The sequence below is a fragment of the Ranitomeya imitator genome, chromosome 1 (assembly GCF_032444005.1).
Source record: "Ranitomeya imitator isolate aRanImi1 chromosome 1, aRanImi1.pri, whole genome shotgun sequence".
In the NCBI taxonomy this organism is placed as follows: domain Eukaryota; kingdom Metazoa; phylum Chordata; class Amphibia; order Anura; family Dendrobatidae; genus Ranitomeya; species Ranitomeya imitator.
In genome coordinates, this window is record NC_091282.1 from 777,902,736 (window position 1) to 777,924,644 (window position 21,909).

The following is a 21,909-nucleotide window of genomic DNA, read 5'->3' on the forward strand; positions in this document are numbered from 1 at the left end:
CTGAAGTAAGGATATTTAGCTCTAAAAGAGAATCAGTTTCCGTGGAAGAAAAAGAAGAATTTGTGTGATAAAGGTATTGTAGAAATTAATTAAGTCTGAGAACTGCTGCATTCTGTTTCTGTGTGAAATTTCTAAATACCTGATGGGAGGGGTGAATCAAACCTCTGCGCGATTTGCTTGTGATTTTCTCCTCTCTGTTCTTATCTCTGTTGAGCCTCGGATGGGAGGGGGCATGTAGTTGCGCTCAAGATTCTCTGTATATTCTGTCCTTGGTGTAGTAAGCGCTGGGAGATCTGTGTTTTGTTTAAAGCAACAGTACTGTATTGAAGTAGTAAGAAATATCGTAAGTTGAAGTTGGAAGTTGAAAGTAAAATATGGTGCCTAGTTTTAGAAGGAAACTTGTAAGTGATTGTTTGGTTATCAGTGTGATTGAAAGATTGGTAAAAAATTCACCTGCTTCAAGATGATTGATTGATATATATAGCAAATTGAGAATCAACAGATGAAGTGAGTTCTAATTGTTTCTGTTATTGTTACGTTGAAAAAGGAAAGCTGTCTACTACTATGACAAAGGAGGTTTTGTGGTGCAAGAAGGAATTGAAAAAGTGCTTGAGGGTAATGTGCCAGTGAGATAATTAAAAAATTGGGACAGGGGGGCTCCCTGTTAGATGATATGGTCCCTCCCCAGGAAATCAAGCCTCTCCTGCCGACTGTAAGCTCCGTGACCCTCAATCCCAAAGCACAAATATATCCTGGGTTGCCAAAACTTAGTGCGCCCCCCACCCTATGATCCTGCCGGGTGGATTTGTGATGTATGTGGAGTTACTAATTCTCAGTGGAGAGAGGTCTGTTACAATAGTGGAGAAAAAAGACCCGGAGGTGTAGCCCCAACCCCAGCTGTAAGCACACAGCCCATTCCTTATCAGTGGCCTACGCAACAGACTCCAGTTCCAGCCCTCCCACCATCACAAATTCAGTTCCCTACTCCAATCTTTTAACCCTATGTCTGGGAACCCCCCTCCCCAGCCCCACATTGTCAATTCTCAGACCAAGAGCTTGTTTGAATTGGAGTAGATGGCAGACCCAATAAACATACTCTTACAAAACCCATCCCTGTGGGACCTTTCCCTGAGGTTACTGCTCAGTTCGTAATCTCTCCCGCATGTCCGGTAAATTTACTGGGGGCAGATTTATTATCACAGTTCCGCTCCAGAATACAATTCCAAAATGATGGTCAGATGGTTCTTACGTTATATAACCCCTATGCAGATGAACACAATGAGGAGATCTGTATCCTACACGCCCTTCCCACAGTTATGATGGCCCCGATAGGCCCAGGTCCACCCCAATAATGCCTGAGGACCAGCGACTCGCCCCATATCTCTCAGAGATACCACCCAAACTCTGGTCAAAAAGGCCAGATGATATAGGGAAAATGCCTGTAGAACCAGTAAAAGTGTTTCTCAAACCTGGTGCCCCTTTTCCCAAAGTCCATCAATACCCTATGAAACATGATCAGGAGCGGGGCCTCAAGAGGCAAATACAAACGTTACTCGATAATGGTGCCCTGGTACCCTGTGTTTCCCCATGTAACACGCCCTTGTTTCCCGTTAAGAAAAAGACCCCATCCGGCCAACCCCCTGTGTAGCGGCTGGTACTAGATCTACGGGCAGTTAATGCAGCTACTGTTCTGGAAACTCCGGTGGTGCCTAATCCACATACTCTTTTGTCCCAGATACCTCAGGATGCTGCTTGGTTCACAGTCACCGCCCTTGCCAATGCCTTCTTCAGCATTCCATTACACCCAGATTGCCAGTTTCTGTTTGCATTCACTTATCAGGGACGACAATTGACGTGGACAGTTATGCCACAAGGGGCCCAAAACAGTCCCAATCAGTTTGCAAAAAATATGGGCGAGTGTCTTTTACCCTGGCAGTTAGATCACCCCTATGGCACGCTGCTTCAGTATGTGAATGATCTTTTGTTGTGTGCATGAACAGAGCGGGAAGCCATTGCGGCCACTGTTAGCCTCCTCAAGTATCTGGCAGATCTGAACTGTCGGGTTTCGGCCTCGAAACTTCAGTTCTGTCTTGGTCAAGTGATATTTTTGGGTCACTGTCTCCTTCAGGGTGTCAGACACCTCACAGAAGAAAGAAAAATAGCCGTCAGTTCCCTTCCTTTTCCGAAAGATGAGACTGAACTCCAGCGTTTTCTTGGACTATGTACCTATTGTTGTCAGTGGATACCGGACGCATGCCGCATAATGCAACCTCTCTACAATGCCCTGAAAGACGGTATAATGAACTATAAGGAAAGATCCCCGGTTTTTATGGAAAGCCTTTATCGTGCCTTATCTGAACTAAGGCGGCTTATTGCTTCCGCCCCTGCCTTGGGCATCCCGGACTATACTCAACCGTTCCATTTGAATGTGTCTGAGAATGAACGACACGCAGCAGGGGTACTCACACAGTTGCATGGCAATAGACAACAACCAGTGGGCTATTATTCGGCCCGCCTCGACTCCGTGGCCTGAGCATCACCAAGTTGCATAAGGGCAGTTCACGCCACTCACTCGTTGCTTGACAAGACTGCAGACATAATTCTTGGACATGAGACGCACATTTTTGCCCTGCATGATATTGGGGCAATACTAACACTCCAACAGCCAAGACATCTGACTGTACAACGACACTTGCGGCTGCAGTGTTCACCCCTCTTGCCTAACTACGTCAAGTTGCATCGCTGTACTACAATCAACCCAGCTACTTTACTGCTGGTCCCCAAGAAAGATGGCAGTGATGAGGATTTCCTCCAACATTCCCAACTCCTGACTGAAGAGACAGCTACTCCATCAAATGTCAGCGAAAATCCACTTCCAAATCCTGATCTGGTGTTATACACGGATGGTTCAAGATATGCTGATGAGTTTGGCAGATTCCACACCGGATACGCTGTTACTACGGAAGACACTGTAGTGCACACAGCTGCACTCCCTCCCTCACAGTCAGCACAAGAAGCAGAACTTCAGGCTCTGTCTACTGCATGTGTTCTGGCCAAACACAGGCGGGCTAATATATACACGGACTCACAGTATGCATTTGGTATTGCTCATGATTTTGGAGCCCTATGGGCTAATCGAGGGTTTATTACTACCGCCGGGACTCCAGTGAAGGATGCTGAAGCTGTTAAAACCCTCATGGACTCAATCAAATTACCCACCCAGGTGGCCATTATCAAGGTCAAGGCGCACGGTCCTAGGAACAGTCCACAGACTGTTGGTAACGCCTTTGCAGATATGCAAGCAAAAGCTGCTGCTCTCCTACCTGTTGAACCGACCATACCAACTATAGTGACCACACGCTCTCAGCGTAAACAGTTACAAGAAACACTGACTCTACCGGAACCTGATGATCTGCGCCAGACTGAGGTTTTCTGTCGGACCCCGTGAGACCGCTTAATGATGATGCAGAGAATGTCCCCAAAGGAAGAAGTGAAGCAGTGGAAGGCTGATGGAGCACGTATGGACAATGGTCTCTGGAAAAAGGACCAACTTGTGTGTCTCACTAAGCGGATGTACCCTGCTATTGCCACGTGGGCACATGGGCCCACACATCGAGGAAAAAAACAGGCCCTAGCCCTGGTACAAAAATTCAACTGGGCTCCAGGTATTTCTACAGTCCTGACAGCACTCAACCGTGCATCTGTCAAACCTGCAATCCTGTCAGCTTCAACGTGTACCCCGAAGCGCCTTGCTAAGCCCGACTATCCTTTCCAAAGGCTCCAGGTGGACCACATCACGTTGCCTAAGTTTAGAAGGTATGAATATTGTCTGGTGGTTGTCAACATGTTCTCCAGTTGGCCGGAAGCATTCCCCGTTACCAACATGACTGCAAAAACTACAGCGAAGAAACTGGTGATGGAAGTCATATGCAGATATGGTGTCCCAGAAGTTGTTGAAAGTGACCAAGGCCCGGCCTTATCTTCTCATGTGTATCAGGAGGTTCTGATACTGCTTGGATCCACGGTAGCCCTCCATACTCTGTACCATCCACAATCTAGTGGGAAAGTTGAGAGGCTGAACGGCACACTGAAGGGACAATTGACCAAAATGATGCAAGAGACTACGGCTCCATGGCTAGAACTCCTATCCATTGTACTGTACCACATTCGTACTACCCCTATTGCAAAACATGGCCTGTCCCCATGTACTGTTTGGTACCAGGCCCCCAGTTGCAAATTTCCAGCCTCAGCAGTTGTCAGAGGAAACTGACCGTACTGTTCAATATGTTATTCAACTTAGTAAAAATCTTGCTAACACCCATGCTCTAGTTTCTTTTTCCCTTCCAGATTCAGCAGAAACAGACACTTGTCACAACTTGAAGCCTGGTGATTTTGTGGTCATGAAAAGGCATGTCAGAAAACACGGACTAGAACCCTTGTATGACGGTCCCTATCAGGTCCTCCTTATCACTCCTACGTCAGTAAAGCTGGAAGGAAGGCCGACGTGGATCCACGCATTGCACTGCAAGCTGGTCAAACAGACTAGGGGCAGATAAAAGGGCATGTTTTGGTTATTCCCTTCGGGGAGACCACAAGTAGTACAGATGGGTATAGCCAATAAAATTGTCAGTTCTATTTTCATTTACCCTATGATTACACAGATGTGGGATAAATTGCTTAGGGCCACAGACTATCTAGATGATCAAATTTGGGATATATTGGATATACTTAATACTACTGTTGCTGTCCAAAACCAACTTATCATAGTCACTAATCAACATACTGTAGTACTGGACTACTTTGCAGCACAGGATGGTATGTGTCAGGTTATTGGACCCGCTTGCTGTCATTATATAGATACCAATAGCACTATGAAGTTAAAGTTAAAGTTAGAAGACATTCAAAGACTCAGAGATCAATGACCGTAATAAGGACAGTTGGTGGGCAGACACCTTCTCCTTTCTTAATCCAGCCAATTGGTTTAAGGGACTTGGGGGCTGGATAGCTGGAATCTTGCAAAGTTTGTTACACATTGCTGCCTTTATCCTTGTCATGTATGTAATACTAAAACTTGTTCTTTGGTGTATTTCTATATGTATTAGGAAATTCCGCACTAGGACAACTAATGATGATACCAAAAGCGTTGCCACCCCTGCTGTTCTCTACACCAATTTCACAAAGTTACCTGATGAAGATGCTGAAGCCAAGCGCATCGCTACCTTCAAAAGACCTCCTCCACCGTCATCAAAAATTGTTATCCATAAATTGTAGCATACAGGGGGGGACGGGTGCGCCGTAACAGCCATGGTTGGTAACATGGCACCAGTCATGTGAAGACCGTACCCCTCGAGCTTATAGCTTGGGATAGTACCTCTGATGCGGCATATTAGTTAACAAAATTTATCTAGGGGGGAATGTGAAGGGTTAAACTAAGAAAAATTAAAACAGGCTTCATTTTTGTGCTTTTCGACTCCATCTTGCTGTTTTAAGATAAATTTTTGTTACTAAGTAAAAGTTCACAGTTGTTATGAGACCTTGATCATTCCAGCTCAAACAAGAAATTACATTGGGGGTGTGTTGCTCTACGGGGACCTTGACATACAGGTTTCCTGCATTCTTATAGGTTAAGAACTGTGAGCGTGTTCTTATGTTGATTGGTTGAAGTATAATATGCTAAGATTCTGAAAAGAGATGACACAATAAACGGGGCTTAGAGATCTGTTCGATCCCCCCAAACAGAGACACACGTCTCCGTCTGGTCATTTTCAGTTGCCTTCAACGCCCTGTGGATCAATTTGAAAATCACTGAGTCAACCGTGAAAGGTCACTTTAGATCCTCGCTCAACACGGGCACCTGAATTTGACCCTTGTGGGTGTGGCCAGATGCCCCTTCCTCTTTCCTCCTGTTGGTCAGCCGGGTGTCCCAATTACTGCATCACCTGGGGAGCAGTGAGAGGGGGGATTTGGGCACTGAACAGAGTTTTCCTTCTAACTTTCCCCTATGAGCTCCACAGTCAGAGGCATGTTCCTTAGTTAGTACCATGCCTGCCATTCCGCTGGTGCAGTCACTGTGTACATTTATTACATTAATGATTCTGTACTGATCCCGAGTTACCTCCTGTATGACACTACAGAGCTGCACTCATCGTTATGTTCACATCTATTACTGATCATGTAGGGATCCTGAATTACACCTTGATTTAGTGTACGTGCCCACAACAAGGAATAGCAGAGTTTTGGAAGCAGCACACTTGTGCTTATTTCAAAAAGCTTGGTTGAGTACAACCACAGTGGATGGAATTTATAGAAATTCCATGCGCACTGTGCTTCTATTTGACACAGTGTAAACTCACCAGTGGTGCGGTTTATGAGCCACAGCATATCAATTTCTGTTCTGATGACACTAGACAATATAAATGTATTGATGCGATAAATCTGCATTGTTCAGTGAATACATGCGGTTTTACTTGTGTGATTAGAATGCAGCGCTTTAGAACCACCAAAGGTGAGGCATGGCTCCTCGGGGACACCCCCTCATGTGTGGGTGGGTTGTTGGGGGAGGGCCCCCGACCGCCAATCCTTCGCGCGTAAGTGGTTAATTAAGGGAGGGCCCCCGGCCGCCAATCCTTCGCGCGTAAGTGGTTAATTAAGGGAGGGCCGCCAATCCTTCGCGCGTAAGTGGTTAATTAAGGGAGGGCCCCCGGCCGCCAATCCTTCGCGCGTGCGTGGCTGGTTGGGGGAGGGCCCCGGCCGCCAATCCCTCTCGCGCGTGGCTGGTTGGGGGAGGGCCCCGGCCGCCAATCCCTCTCGCGCGTGGCTGGTTGGGGGAGGGCCCCGGCCGCCAATCCCTCTCGCGCGTGGCTGGTTGGGGGAGGGCCCCGGCCGCCAATCCCTCTCGCGCGTGGCTGGTTGGGGGAGGGCCCCGGCCGCCAATCCCTCTCGCGCGTGGCTGGTTGGGGGAGGGCCCCGGCCGCCAATCCCTCTCGCGCGTGGCTGGTTGGGGGAGGGCCCCGGCCGCCAATCCCTCTCGCGCGTGGCTGGTTGGGGGAGGGCCCCGGCCGCCAATCCCTCTCGCGCGTGGCTGGTTGGGGGAGGGCCCCGGCCGCCAATCCCTCTCGCGCGTGGCTGGTTGGGGGAGGGCCCCGGCCGCCAATCCCTCTCGCGCGTGGCTGGTTGGGGGAGGGCCCCGGCCGCCAATCCCTCTCGCGCGTGGCTGGTTGGGGGAGGGCCCCGGCCGCCAATCCCTCTCGCGCGTGGCTGGTTGGGGGAGGGCCCCGGCCGCCAATCCCTCTCGCGCGTGGCTGGTTGGGGGAGGGCCCCGGCCGCCAATCCCTCTCGCGCGTGGCTGGTTGGGGGAGGGCCCCGGCCGCCAATCCCTCTCGCGCGTGGCTGGTTGGGGGAGGGCCCCGGCCGCCAATCCCTCTCGCGCGTGGCTGGTTGGGGGAGGGCCCCGGCCGCCAATCCCTCTCGCGCGTGGCTGGTTGGGGGAGGGCCCCGGCCGCCAATCCCTCTCGCGCGTGGCTGGTTGGGGGAGGGCCCCGGCCGCCAATCCCTCTCGCGCGTGGCTGGTTGGGGGAGGGCCCCGGCCGCCAATCCCTCTCGCGCGTGGCTGGTTGGGGGAGGGCCCCGGCCGCCAATCCCTCTCGCGCGTGGCTGGTTGGGGGAGGGCCCCGGCCGCCAATCCCTCTCGCGCGTGGCTGGTTGGGGGAGGGCCCCGGCCGCCAATCCCTCTCGCGCGTGGCTGGTTGGGGGAGGGCCCCGGCCGCCAATCCCTCTCGCGCGTGGCTGGTTGGGGGAGGGCCCCGGCCGCCAATCCCTCTCGCGCGTGGCTGGTTGGGGGAGGGCCCCGGCCGCCAATCCCTCTCGCGCGTGGCTGGTTGGGGGAGGGCCCCGGCCGCCAATCCCTCTCGCGCGTGGCTGGTTGGGGGAGGGCCCCGGCCGCCAATCCCTCTCGCGCGTGGCTGGTTGGGGGAGGGCCCCGGCCGCCAATCCCTCTCGCGCGTGGCTGGTTGGGGGAGGGCCCCGGCCGCCAATCCCTCTCGCGCGTGGCTGGTTGGGGGAGGGCCCCGGCCGCCAATCCCTCTCGCGCGTGGCTGGTTGGGGGAGGGCCCCGGCCGCCAATCCCTCTCGCGCGTGGCTGGTTGGGGGAGGGCCCCGGCCGCCAATCCCTCTCGCGCGTGGCTGGTTGGGGGAGGGCCCCGGCCGCCAATCCCTCTCGCGCGTGGCTGGTTGGGGGAGGGCCCCGGCCGCCAATCCCTCTCGCGCGTGGCTGGTTGGGGGAGGGCCCCGGCCGCCAATCCCTCTCGCGCGTGGCTGGTTGGGGGAGGGCCCCGGCCGCCAATCCCTCTCGCGCGTGGCTGGTTGGGGGAGGGCCCCGGCCGCCAATCCCTCTCGCGCGTGGCTGGTTGGGGGAGGGCCCCGGCCGCCAATCCCTCTCGCGCGTGGCTGGTTGGGGGAGGGCCCCGGCCGCCAATCCCTCTCGCGCGTGGCTGGTTGGGGGAGGGCCCCGGCCGCCAATCCCTCTCGCGCGTGGCTGGTTGGGGGAGGGCCCCGGCCGCCAATCCCTCTCGCGCGTGGCTGGTTGGGGGAGGGCCCCGGCCGCCAATCCCTCTCGCGCGTGGCTGGTTGGGGGAGGGCCCCGGCCGCCAATCCCTCTCGCGCGTGGCTGGTTGGGGGAGGGCCCCGGCCGCCAATCCCTCTCGCGCGTGGCTGGTTGGGGGAGGGCCCCGGCCGCCAATCCCTCTCGCGCGTGGCTGGTTGGGGGAGGGCCCCGGCCGCCAATCCCTCTCGCGCGTGGCTGGTTGGGGGAGGGCCCCGGCCGCCAATCCCTCTCGCGCGTGGCTGGTTGGGGGAGGGCCCCGGCCGCCAATCCCTCTCGCGCGTGGCTGGTTGGGGGAGGGCCCCGGCCGCCAATCCCTCTCGCGTGGCTGGTTGGGGGAGGGCCCCGGCCGCCAATCCCTCTCGCGTGGCTGGTTGGGGGAGGGCCCCGGCCGCCAATCCCTCGCGCGTGGCTGGTTGGGGGAGGGCCCCGGCCGCCAATCCCTCGCGCGTGGCTGGTTGGGGGAGGGCCCCGGCCGCCAATCCCTCGCGCGTGGCTGGTTGGGGGAGGGCCCCGGCCGCCAATCCCTCGCGCGTGGCTGGTTGGGGGAGGGCCCCGGCCGCCAATCCCTCGCGCGTGGCTGGTTGGGGGAGGGCCCCGGCCGCCAATCCCTCGCGCGTGGCTGGTTGGGGGAGGGCCCCGGCCGCCAATCCCTCGCGCGTGGCTGGTTGGGGGAGGGCCCCGGCCGCCAATCCCTCGCGCGTGGCTGGTTGGGGGAGGGCCCCGGCCGCCAATCCCTCGCGCGTGGCTGGTTGGGGGAGGGCCCCGGCCGCCAATCCCTCGCGCGTGGCTGGTTGGGGGAGGGCCCCGGCCGCCAATCCCTCGCGCGTGGCTGGTTGGGGGAGGGCCCCGGCCGCCAATCCCTCGCGCGTGGCTGGTTGGGGGAGGGCCCCGGCCGCCAATCCCTCGCGCGTGGCTGGTTGGGGGAGGGCCCCGGCCGCCAATCCCTCGCGCGTGGCTGGTTGGGGGAGGGCCCCGGCCGCCAATCCCTCGCGCGTGGCTGGTTGGGGGAGGGCCCCGGCCGCCAATCCCTCGCGCGTGGCTGGTTGGGGGAGGGCCCCGGCCGCCAATCCCTCGCGCGTGGCTGGTTGGGGGAGGGCCCCGGCCGCCAATCCCTCGCGCGTGGCTGGTTGGGGGAGGGCCCCGGCCGCCAATCCCTCGCGCGTGGCTGGTTGGGGGAGGGCCCCGGCCGCCAATCCCTCGCGCGTGGCTGGTTGGGGGAGGGCCCCGGCCGCCAATCCCTCGCGCGTGGCTGGTTGGGGGAGGGCCCCGGCCGCCAATCCCTCGCGCGTGGCTGGTTGGGGGAGGGCCCCGGCCGCCAATCCCTCGCGCGTGGCTGGTTGGGGGAGGGCCCCGGCCGCCAATCCCTCGCGCGTGGCTGGTTGGGGGAGGGCCCCGGCCGCCAATCCCTCGCGCGTGGCTGGTTGGGGGAGGGCCCCGGCCGCCAATCCCTCGCGCGTGGCTGGTTGGGGGAGGGCCCCGGCCGCCAATCCCTCGCGCGTGGCTGGTTGGGGGAGGGCCCCGGCCGCCAATCCCTCGCGCGTGGCTGGTTGGGGGAGGGCCCCGGCCGCCAATCCCTCGCGCGTGGCTGGTTGGGGGAGGGCCCCGGCCGCCAATCCCTCGCGCGTGGCTGGTTGGGGGAGGGCCCCGGCCGCCAATCCCTCGCGCGTGGCTGGTTGGGGGAGGGCCCCGGCCGCCAATCCCTCGCGCGTGGCTGGTTGGGGGAGGGCCCCGGCCGCCAATCCCTCGCGCGTGGCTGGTTGGGGGAGGGCCCCGGCCGCCAATCCCTCGCGCGTGGCTGGTTGGGGGAGGGCCCCGGCCGCCAATCCCTCGCGCGTGGCTGGTTGGGGGAGGGCCCCGGCCGCCAATCCCTCGCGCGTGGCTGGTTGGGGGAGGGCCCCGGCCGCCAATCCCTCGCGCGTGGCTGGTTGGGGGAGGGCCCCGGCCGCCAATCCCTCGCGCGTGGCTGGTTGGGGGAGGGCCCCGGCCGCCAATCCCTCGCGCGTGGCTGGTTGGGGGAGGGCCCCGGCCGCCAATCCCTCGCGCGTGGCTGGTTGGGGGAGGGCCCCGGCCGCCAATCCCTCGCGCGTGGCTGGTTGGGGGAGGGCCCCGGCCGCCAATCCCTCGCGCGTGGCTGGTTGGGGGAGGGCCCCGGCCGCCAATCCCTCGCGCGTGGCTGGTTGGGGGAGGGCCCCGGCCGCCAATCCCTCGCGCGTGGCTGGTTGGGGGAGGGCCCCGGCCGCCAATCCCTCGCGCGTGGCTGGTTGGGGGAGGGCCCCGGCCGCCAATCCCTCGCGCGTGGCTGGTTGGGGGAGGGCCCCGGCCGCCAATCCCTCGCGCGTGGCTGGTTGGGGGAGGGCCCCGGCCGCCAATCCCTCGCGCGTGGCTGGTTGGGGGAGGGCCCCGGCCGCCAATCCCTCGCGCGTGGCTGGTTGGGGGAGGGCCCCGGCCGCCAATCCCTCGCGCGTGGCTGGTTGGGGGAGGGCCCCGGCCGCCAATCCCTCGCGCGTGGCTGGTTGGGGGAGGGCCCCGGCCGCCAATCCCTCGCGCGTGGCTGGTTGGGGGAGGGCCCCGGCCGCCAATCCCTCGCGCGTGGCTGGTTGGGGGAGGGCCCCGGCCGCCAATCCCTCGCGCGTGGCTGGTTGGGGGAGGGCCCCGGCCGCCAATCCCTCGCGCGTGGCTGGTTGGGGGAGGGCCCCGGCCGCCAATCCCTCGCGCGTGGCTGGTTGGGGGAGGGCCCCGGCCGCCAATCCCTCGCGCGTGGCTGGTTGGGGGAGGGCCCCGGCCGCCAATCCCTCGCGCGTGGCTGGTTGGGGGAGGGCCCCGGCCGCCAATCCCTCGCGCGTGGCTGGTTGGGGGAGGGCCCCGGCCGCCAATCCCTCGCGCGTGGCTGGTTGGGGGAGGGCCCCGGCCGCCAATCCCTCGCGCGTGGCTGGTTGGGGGAGGGCCCCGGCCGCCAATCCCTCGCGCGTGGCTGGTTGGGGGAGGGCCCCGGCCGCCAATCCCTCGCGCGTGGCTGGTTGGGGGAGGGCCCCGGCCGCCAATCCCTCGCGCGTGGCTGGTTGGGGGAGGGCCCCGGCCGCCAATCCCTCGCGCGTGGCTGGTTGGGGGAGGGCCCCGGCCGCCAATCCCTCGCGCGTGGCTGGTTGGGGGAGGGCCCCGGCCGCCAATCCCTCGCGCGTGGCTGGTTGGGGGAGGGCCCCGGCCGCCAATCCCTCGCGCGTGGCTGGTTGGGGGAGGGCCCCGGCCGCCAATCCCTCGCGCGTGGCTGGTTGGGGGAGGGCCCCGGCCGCCAATCCCTCGCGCGTGGCTGGTTGGGGGAGGGCCCCGGCCGCCAATCCCTCGCGCGTGGCTGGTTGGGGGAGGGCCCCGGCCGCCAATCCCTCGCGCGTGGCTGGTTGGGGGAGGGCCCCGGCCGCCAATCCCTCGCGCGTGGCTGGTTGGGGGAGGGCCCCGGCCGCCAATCCCTCGCGCGTGGCTGGTTGGGGGAGGGCCCCGGCCGCCAATCCCTCGCGCGTGGCTGGTTGGGGGAGGGCCCCGGCCGCCAATCCCTCGCGCGTGGCTGGTTGGGGGAGGGCCCCGGCCGCCAATCCCTCGCGCGTGGCTGGTTGGGGGAGGGCCCCGGCCGCCAATCCCTCGCGCGTGGCTGGTTGGGGGAGGGCCCCGGCCGCCAATCCCTCGCGCGTGGCTGGTTGGGGGAGGGCCCCGGCCGCCAATCCCTCGCGCGTGGCTGGTTGGGGGAGGGCCCCGGCCGCCAATCCCTCGCGCGTGGCTGGTTGGGGGAGGGCCCCGGCCGCCAATCCCTCGCGCGTGGCTGGTTGGGGGAGGGCCCCGGCCGCCAATCCCTCGCGCGTGGCTGGTTGGGGGAGGGCCCCGGCCGCCAATCCCTCGCGCGTGGCTGGTTGGGGGAGGGCCCCGGCCGCCAATCCCTCGCGCGTGGCTGGTTGGGGGAGGGCCCCGGCCGCCAATCCCTCGCGCGTGGCTGGTTGGGGGAGGGCCCCGGCCGCCAATCCCTCGCGCGTGGCTGGTTGGGGGAGGGCCCCGGCCGCCAATCCCTCGCGCGTGGCTGGTTGGGGGAGGGCCCCGGCCGCCAATCCCTCGCGCGTGGCTGGTTGGGGGAGGGCCCCGGCCGCCAATCCCTCGCGCGTGGCTGGTTGGGGGAGGGCCCCGGCCGCCAATCCCTCGCGCGTGGCTGGTTGGGGGAGGGCCCCGGCCGCCAATCCCTCGCGCGTGGCTGGTTGGGGGAGGGCCCCGGCCGCCAATCCCTCGCGCGTGGCTGGTTGGGGGAGGGCCCCGGCCGCCAATCCCTCGCGCGTGGCTGGTTGGGGGAGGGCCCCGGCCGCCAATCCCTCGCGCGTGGCTGGTTGGGGGAGGGCCCCGGCCGCCAATCCCTCGCGCGTGGCTGGTTGGGGGAGGGCCCCGGCCGCCAATCCCTCGCGCGTGGCTGGTTGGGGGAGGGCCCCGGCCGCCAATCCCTCGCGCGTGGCTGGTTGGGGGAGGGCCCCGGCCGCCAATCCCTCGCGCGTGGCTGGTTGGGGGAGGGCCCCGGCCGCCAATCCCTCGCGCGTGGCTGGTTGGGGGAGGGCCCCGGCCGCCAATCCCTCGCGCGTGGCTGGTTGGGGGAGGGCCCCGGCCGCCAATCCCTCGCGCGTGGCTGGTTGGGGGAGGGCCCCGGCCGCCAATCCCTCGCGCGTGGCTGGTTGGGGGAGGGCCCCGGCCGCCAATCCCTCGCGCAATCCTTCGCGCATGGGTGGTTGGGGGAGGGCCCCCAGCCGCCAATCCTTTGTGCATGGGTGGTTGGGGAGGGCCCCATGCCCGCCAATCCTTCACATATTGGGGGAGGCTACCAGCCGCCAATCCTTTGTGCGTGGGTGGTTGAGGCCCCCGGCCGCCAATCCTTTGCACACTCAGGTGGTTGGGGGAGGCCCCCAGCTGCCAATCCTTCGCGCATGGGTGGGTGGTTGGAGAGGGCCCCCTGCCCGCCAATCCTTCACGCATGGGTGGGTGGTTGGTTGGTAGGGGGAGGCCCCTGGCCGCCAATCCTTCACGCATTGAGGGAGGCTCCCAGCCACCAATCCTTTGCACGTTTAGGGCCCCCAGCCGCCAATCCTTCGTGCGTGGGTGGGTGGTAGGGGGAGGCCCCTGGCCGCCAATCCTTCATGCATGGGTGGTGGAGGCTGCCAATCCTTTGTGCATTGGGGGACGCTCCCGGACGCCAATCCTTCCCACGTGGGTGGTTGGGGAGGCCCCCGGCCACCAATCCTTTGCGCGTGGGTGGGTGGTTGGGGGAGGCCCCGGCCGCCAATCATTCGCGCATTGGGGAGGCTCCCGGCCACCAATCCTTTGCGCATTGGGGGAGACTCCCGGCCGCCAATCCTTTGCGCATTGGGGGAGGCTCCCAGACGCCAATCCTTCCCACGTGGGTGGTTGAGGAGGCTCCCGGCCACCAATCCTTTGCGCGTGGGTGGTTGGGGGAGTCCCCGGCCGCCAATCATTCGCGCATTGGGGGAGACTCCCGGCCACCAATCCTTTGCGCATTGGGGGAGACTCCCGGCCGCCAATCCTTTGCACGTGGGTGGTTGAGGCCCAGAGCCACCAATCCTTCGTACATTGGGAGAGGCTCCAGGCCGCCAATCCTTCGCGCGTGGAAAAGGGTAAGGCTCCTTGGGGGGGGGGGGAGGGGGCAGCCACCCCTTCCCGACACTTGGGTGGCACATGGCTCCTCTTGGGGAGGAGGGGGGGCCCAGTCACTCCACCCTCACACTTCGGTAGGGGGTAGGGGGTTTAGCTCCTGGTTAGAGCCAGAAAATTGTGATCCTTACTTCTATTTCAGAACAATTTTTGAAAAAAATCATTAAACATGTATATAAGTACTGGGATAAGAATACAGTAATAAACCAGAGCCAGTAATTTCCTTCTATAATGGAATCACTGACTGGGTGGATTAGGGAAATGCGGTAGATATAGTATATCTCAACTAAAGCAAAGTATTTGATAAAGTATCTCATACTATGTGAAAATGACTAGGTATGAGATTGACAAGGCTACAGTTAGGTGGATTCATAACTGGCTCAGTGATTGCACTCAAAGATTGGTAATAAATGGTTGCACACCCAATTGGAAGAGTGTCTCAAGTGGCGTACCACAACACTCTGTCCTGGCCACAGGGTTGTTCAACATTTTTATAAATTATCTAGATAAGTGAACTGAAGGCAACCTGATCAGATTTGCAGACAATGCAAACCTAGGAGGAATAGAGAACACAGAGAAAGGATTCAGAAGGATCTAGAGAAGCTTGAACAATGAGCAGCGACTAATAGAATGGTATTTAACAGGGAGAAATCCAAGACTCTACATCTGGGCAAGAAAATTACATCTACAGAATAGGAGGAATAGAACTAAGCAACAGCACATCTGAAAAAGACTATACTAATAGATCACAGACTGCACATGAGTCAACAGTGTGATGCAGCAGCAAAAAAGGCAAATACAGTTCTATGATGTTTTAAGAGAAGCACAGAGTGCAAGCTAAGAGAACCACTTCCATATGTAACAAATTGAAGCTGCACTCAAGGCTATGTTCACACATTGCGTTTTTGCTGCATTTTTTTCCACGGGCAAAACCTGCTCTCTTGACAGTAAAGAAGCTGCTTCTAAAAAGCAGGTTTTGCAGCGGTTTTTTTTTTTTGATTCCTATTTGTTGTCTCTTGTGCGTACTGATAAAGTTTAGTGCCCTACAAAAAAAATCACGATGGAACTTAAAGCTTTTACACCAAAAATGCAGCAAAACCTGATACCTGCATTTTTGCACTTGCCCATTACTTTCTATGGATGAAAAAAATGCTGCAACAATGTTGAAGTGACATGCTGCAGTTTGCAAAAGCGCAGCAGGTTTCCATATCATTTAGAAAAAAATATTAGGTGTGTGCATAAGATTACTCAGAAATCTCATAGCTTTTGCTGGTACAGTAAACCACAGTTTAAAATTTGTATTCAAAAAATGCAGCAAAAAAAAAACAAAAAACAAAAATGCAACATGTGAACATAAGTAATAGATGGGATAAATAAAAACAATCTGCAAAAGGTTCAATGCACTGATTAGAGTCACCACTAGGAGGTGTGAAGAAGCTCTAAGCACAGCTGTGAGCTGCCCCTAGTGGTGGATTTTGGCAGCAGAATTTTATCACTTACATCTATGCAGGGGTTTTGGAGCTTTGTATCAGAAAAACTGAGCCCTGAACACTATGTAGATATATTAAGAAAAAAATCTGCTGGAAATTGTTACGCCAAAAATGACTAGAGATTCTCTGTAAGTGCTCTTACGTTACAATATTGGCATGGCGTGGGCAGTAAGGATATACTAATGGACTTTGTTGCTGGATGTATCTAAGCAGCGAGCAAATAGCCCTGTCTTAGAGGAGAGCCTCATATCTCTCCATCACACTCACTGAATTCTTGTGGGTTTATTTAGCTGCCAACTAAAGGATCAATTTTTGCCAAGCTGAGCTGCTACAGAGAGGGGAAAAAAAAGACCAGCAAGACCCGTGACTCAGTGCCCGCTGGCTGAACAGCCTGGCAACTCTGGACCACACCTGACACAGCGAGGTCGTGACCTCACTGACTGGACCTACAGAAAGCCAAAGTCCTGATAATTCATGGAATGTTCCAGAACATCAGCAGGACAGGGGATACAGATACTGGTATGAGATTAACCCCAATGATGCCGACCGATGGACAAAGATTCATGGTCATACATTACAAGGTTTCCAGTCCAGACAATCCTCTGTGAGCTCAGGACATCTGCAGCTCAACTCTCTTACCCTGTTTGTTACTAAATATCCACACTGATAAAATGTATAATTCTAGATGTTCATAAAAGCAGATGCAACATTCTGGACTTTCCTAGAGTATTTCAAACACAGCTGTTGCCAGTGGTGCACAAGTGCAAAGCAAACATATGGAGCAAGAAAAGGAACATGACGCTGTGAAGCTAAGGCTCAGTCCTGAATACACTGCGGATACATACAATATATTCAGGCTGCAGTGTAGGGGTCTGCAATCTGTGGCACTCCAGCAATTGTGGACAATCTAGAGTTTGCAGATAGCTGAAGGTTGCAGCCACCAGATGTATATTATGCACCATGTCTTTTGATTCAAGAGCATAATAACTTAGATTTAAGGATCATGATCAGATAATATAAAGCCTAATATGTGACTATACTAAAAGTATCAAATACAATCTATCAGAGATCATCCCCAAATAGAAATAAATCCACAAAAAATTACCGATCATTAATACAAATCAAACACAGGAGAAATACACACACACAAAAAAGGCACAAATCCAATTATGACCCGGGCTCCAAATCTTTACATAGGAAAAAACTGCAGGATTTCCCTGCACATTCTATTCAATAAGTATATAAGAAAAAGAATACAAAATATATGAAAAGACCTGATAACAGTGCAGGGTCCCAAGTCTTAGGAAGCCCCCGCTCTCAGCTATTCCAGATTTGCTGGAGCAAAGAGGGGACAGTCTGCCCTGCCAGGGCCCGGATCCCCCGCCACAGTCACTGCTTAATATAGATCAATGAAAATACCATCCAGACTTCCAAGAAAGCTCCCAAACTTGGACCCTCGTACCCCCATATGTATGACAATATTTTATCAGCATGACCCTGAAGCAGAAAAGGCACAAGACATCGATCCCCGGAGTTTATCACGCCACGCACTGCCCTGACAGACGAGGAAGACAACATAACAACATAAAGGTACCTTCACACTGAATGATATCGCTAGCGATCCGTGACGTTGCAGCGTCCTGGCTAGCGATATCGTTCAGTTTGACACGTAGCAGCGATCAGGCCCCTGCTGTGATGTCGTTGGTCGCTGCAGAAAGTCCAGAACTTTATTTCGTCGCTGGACTCCCTGCAGACATCGCTGAATCGGCGTGTGTGACGCTGATCCAGCGATGTCTTCACTGGTAACCAGGGTAAACATCGGGTTACTAAGCGCAGGGCCGCGCTTAGTAACCCGATGTTTACTCTGGTTACCAGCGTAAAAGTTAAAAAAAACAAACACTACATACTTACCTTCCGCTGTCTGTCCTCCGGTGTGCTTCTCTGCACTGGTTGTGAGTGCCGGCCAGCCGGAAAGCAGAGCGGTGACGTCACCGCTCTGCTTTCCGGCTGCTGTGCTCACAGTCAGTGCAGGAAAGCACAGCGCCGGGAACAGACAGCGGAAGGCAAGTATGTACTGTTTGTTTTTTTTACTTTTACGATGGTAACCAGGGTAAACATCGGGTTACTAAGCGCGGCCCTGCGCTTAGTAACCCGATGTTTACCCTGGTTACCGGCATCGTTGGTCGCTGGAGAGCTGTCTGTGTGAAAGCTCTCCAGCGACCAAACAGCGACGCTGCAGAGATTGGCATAGTTGTCGGTATCACTGCAGCGTCGCTGAGTGTGAAGGTACCTTAAGAGTATCTCTACAAAACACACAAGATAAAATGTATCAGTGCAGAACACAAGGGACACATCCTGACTCTAGTCACAGCAGTACAGTGCGGTACAATGTATATCTTCTGGAGGACACAGAAAGATTCAGAAGGATTTAGAGAAGCTTGAACAATGGGCAGAGAGTAATAGAAAGGTATTTAACAGGGAGAAATGCAAGATTCTACATCTGGGCAAGAAAAACAAAAATTACATCTACAGAATGGGAGGACTAGAACTAAGTAACAGAATGTGTGAAAAAGACTTATACTAATAGATCACAGACTGCACACGAGTCAACAGTGCGATGCAGCAGCAAAAAAGAGGCAAACACAGTTCTAGGAAGTATTAAGAGAAGCATAGACTCTAGATTACGTAAAGTAACTATCCCCCTCTACTCCTCCTTGGTCAGGTCTCATCTGGAATAGTGTCCAGTTCTGGGAACCACATTTAAAAAAAAAAAAGACATTGAAAAACTGGAGGAAGTTCAGAGAAGAGCGACCAGGATGGTGAGCGGACTGCAAAGTATGTCCTACGAGGAAGGATCTGAGAATGTTTAGCTTGCAAAAAAGAAGGCTAAGAGGAAACTTAATAGCTGTCTACAAATATCTGAAGGGCTGTCACAGTGTTGATGGATCATCCTTATTCTAATTTGAACATGGAAACTGGAGAAGCAATAGAACAAAAATGAAGAGAGAAGATACAGATTAGATATTAGAAAAAAACTTTTTGACAGTGACAATGATCAATGACTGGAGCAGGCTGCCATGAGAGGTGGTGAGTTCTCCTTCAATGGAAGTCTTCAACCAGAGGCTGGACAGACATCTGTCTAAGATGGTTTAGTGAATCCTGCATTGAACAGGGGGTTGGACCAGATGACTCAGGGAGGTCCCTTCCAACTCTAATATTTTAGGATTCTACACAGCAGTACAATGTAGCAATCCTGGAGAACACAGCAATACAGTGAGGCACAAAGTATCAGTCCTAGAGTACACACAGCAGTACAGTGCAGTACAATGCATGAGTCCTGGAGTACACACAGCGGTACAGTGGGGTCCAATGTATCAGTCCTGGAGTACACACAGCGGTACAGTGGGGTACAATGTATCAGTCCTGGAGAACACACAGCGGTACAGTGCGGTACAATGTATCAGTCCTGGAGTACACACAGCGGTACAGTGGGGTACAATGTATCAGTCCTGGAGAACACACAGCGGTACAGTGGGGTACAATGTATCAGTCCTGGAGTACACACAGCGGTACAGTGGGGTACAATGTATCAGTCCTGGAGTACACATAGCGGTACAGTGGGGTCCAATGTATCAGTCCTGGAGTACACACAGCGGTACAGTGGGGTACAATGTATCAGTCCTGGAGAACACACAGCGGTACAGTGGGGTACAATGTATCAGTCCTGGAGAACACACAGCGGTACAGTGGGGTACAATGTATCAGTCCTGGAGTACACACAGCGGTACAGTGGGGTCAAATGTATCAGTCCTGGAGTACACACAGCGGTACAGTGGGGTACAATGTATCAGTCCTGGAGAACACACAGCGGTACAGTGGGGTACAATGTATCAGTCCTGGAGAACACACAGCGGTACAGTGGGGTACAATGTATCAGTCCTGGAGTACACACAGCGGTACAGTGGGGTACAATGTATCAGTCCTGGAGTACACACAGCGGTACAGTGGGGTACAATGTATCAGTCCTGGAGAACACACAGCGGTACAGTGGGGTCCAATGTATCAGTCCTGGAGTACACACAGCGGTACAGTGGGGTACAATGTATCAGTCCTGGAGAACACACAGCGGTACAGTGGGGTACAATGTATCAGTCCTGGAGTACACACAGCGGTACAGTGGGGTACAATGTATCAGTCCTGGAGTACACACAGCGGTACAGTGGGGTACAATGTATCAGTCCTGGAGTACACACAGCGGTACAGTGGGGTACAATGTATCAGTCCTGGAGTACACACAGCGGTACAGTGGGGTACAATGTATCAGTCCTGGAGAACACACAGCGGTACAGTGGGGTACAATGTATCAGTCCTGGAGAACACACAGCGGTACAGTGGGGTACAATGTATCAGTCCTGGAGTACACACAGCGGTACAGTGGGGTACAATGTATCAGTCCTGGAGTACACACAGCGGTACAGTGGGGTACAATGTATCAGTCCTGGAGTACACACAGCGGTACAGTGGGGTACAATGTATCAGTCCTGGAGTACACACAGCGGTACAGTGGGGTACAATGTATCAGTCTTGGAGTATACACAGCAGTACTGTGGGATACAATGTATCAGTCCTGGAGAACACACAGCGGTACAGTGGGGTACAATGTATCAGTCCTGGAGTACACACAGCAGTACTGTGGGATACAATGTATCAGTCCTGGAGTACACACAGCGGTACAGTGGGGTACAATGTATCAGTCCTGGAGTACACACAGCGGTACAGTGGGGTACAATGTATCAGTCCTGGAGTACACACAGCAGTACTGTGGGATACAATGTATCAGTCCTGGAGTACACACAGCGGTACAGTGGGGTACAATGTATCAGTCCTGGAGTACACACAGCGGTACAGTGGGGTACAATGTATCAGTCTTGGAGTATACACAGCAGTACTGTGGGATACAATGTATCAGTCCTGGAGAACACACAGCGGTACAGTGGGGTACAATGTATCAGTCCTGGAGTACACACAGCAGTACTGTGGGATACAATGTATCAGTCCTGGAGAACACACAGCGGTACAGTGGGGTACAATGTATCAGTCCTGGAGTACACACAGCGGTACAGTGGGGTACAATGTATCAGTCCTGGAGTACACACAGCGGTACAGTGGGATACAATGTATCAGTCCTGGAGTACACACAGCGGTACAATGGGATACAATGTATCAGTCTGTGAGTTCTCACCTATTGTACAGATCCAGGGCACAGCTGCTGCTTCACTTCTTTGCTCTCAGCCTCTCAGTGATCTAAAGTCTTATCCTCCGCTATACACAGTGTAGCTCCCTCTATACACGGTGCTGCCTCCTCTATACACAGTGCAGCTTCCTCTACACACGGTGCAGCCCCCTCTATACACAGTGTAACCCCCCACAGTACTCGCTCCCGGGCTCCGTCCTCAGCGCCTCACTTCCTGTCTGAAGCGCTGGCAGCGGATCAGTGCGCGCTGTGATGAGATCCTGCCTTGGTGTAAGAACCCTCTGTAAAGTAGTCCGTGCCCCTGTGGCTGCGGAGTGCCCGCTGGGGGGCGAGGAGGCTGGCGCTGATCGTACAGGGGGTGGAGGGAGGAGAGGAGTAGTCCCCGCGGAGGGACACGTGGATGTGCAGGAGCTGCTGCCCATGATGTCAGGGGGTTGGAATGCCTGGCAGTGAGGCTGTCAGTGCTGGGACAGCTGCTCCCGGGCTGCACAGAAATAGCGGAGCGCAGACCCCCAACATCGCAGGCCGCAGCTCTGACACAATCTGCAGGTGCAGATGCTGGAACCTGTAGTTCATCTTTACAACGAGCGTCAAATAAAATAACTTTCTTTTGATAGATTGGATTTTTTAGGACACCGACCACCAATGTAGACAGATCACCGGGATTGGACAGATCACCGGGATTGTACAGATCACCAGGATAAGACAGGCCACCGGGATAAGACAGACCACCAAGGTAGGACAGATCACCAGGATAAGACAGACCACCAGGATATGATAGGCCACCGGGATAGGACAGACCACCAGGATAAGATAGGCCACCAGGATAACACAGACCACCAGGATAAGACAGGTCAACAGGATAGGACAGACTA

At 56.6% G+C, this 21,909-nt stretch overlaps 1 protein-coding gene across 1 annotated transcript in view; it reads right to left on the bottom strand.

Annotated features, from left to right (window-relative positions):
• Nucleotides 1–21,273, bottom strand: part of PTPN21 (protein tyrosine phosphatase non-receptor type 21) — a 62,432-nt gene extending 41,159 nt beyond the window's left edge. Inside the window, exon 1 of the mRNA XM_069736442.1 lies at nt 21,023–21,273. The gene's annotated coding sequence lies outside the window, so the exon portion shown is untranslated. The remainder of the gene's footprint in view (nt 1–21,022) is intronic.
• Between the last annotated feature and the right edge of the window lie 636 nt (nt 21,274–21,909).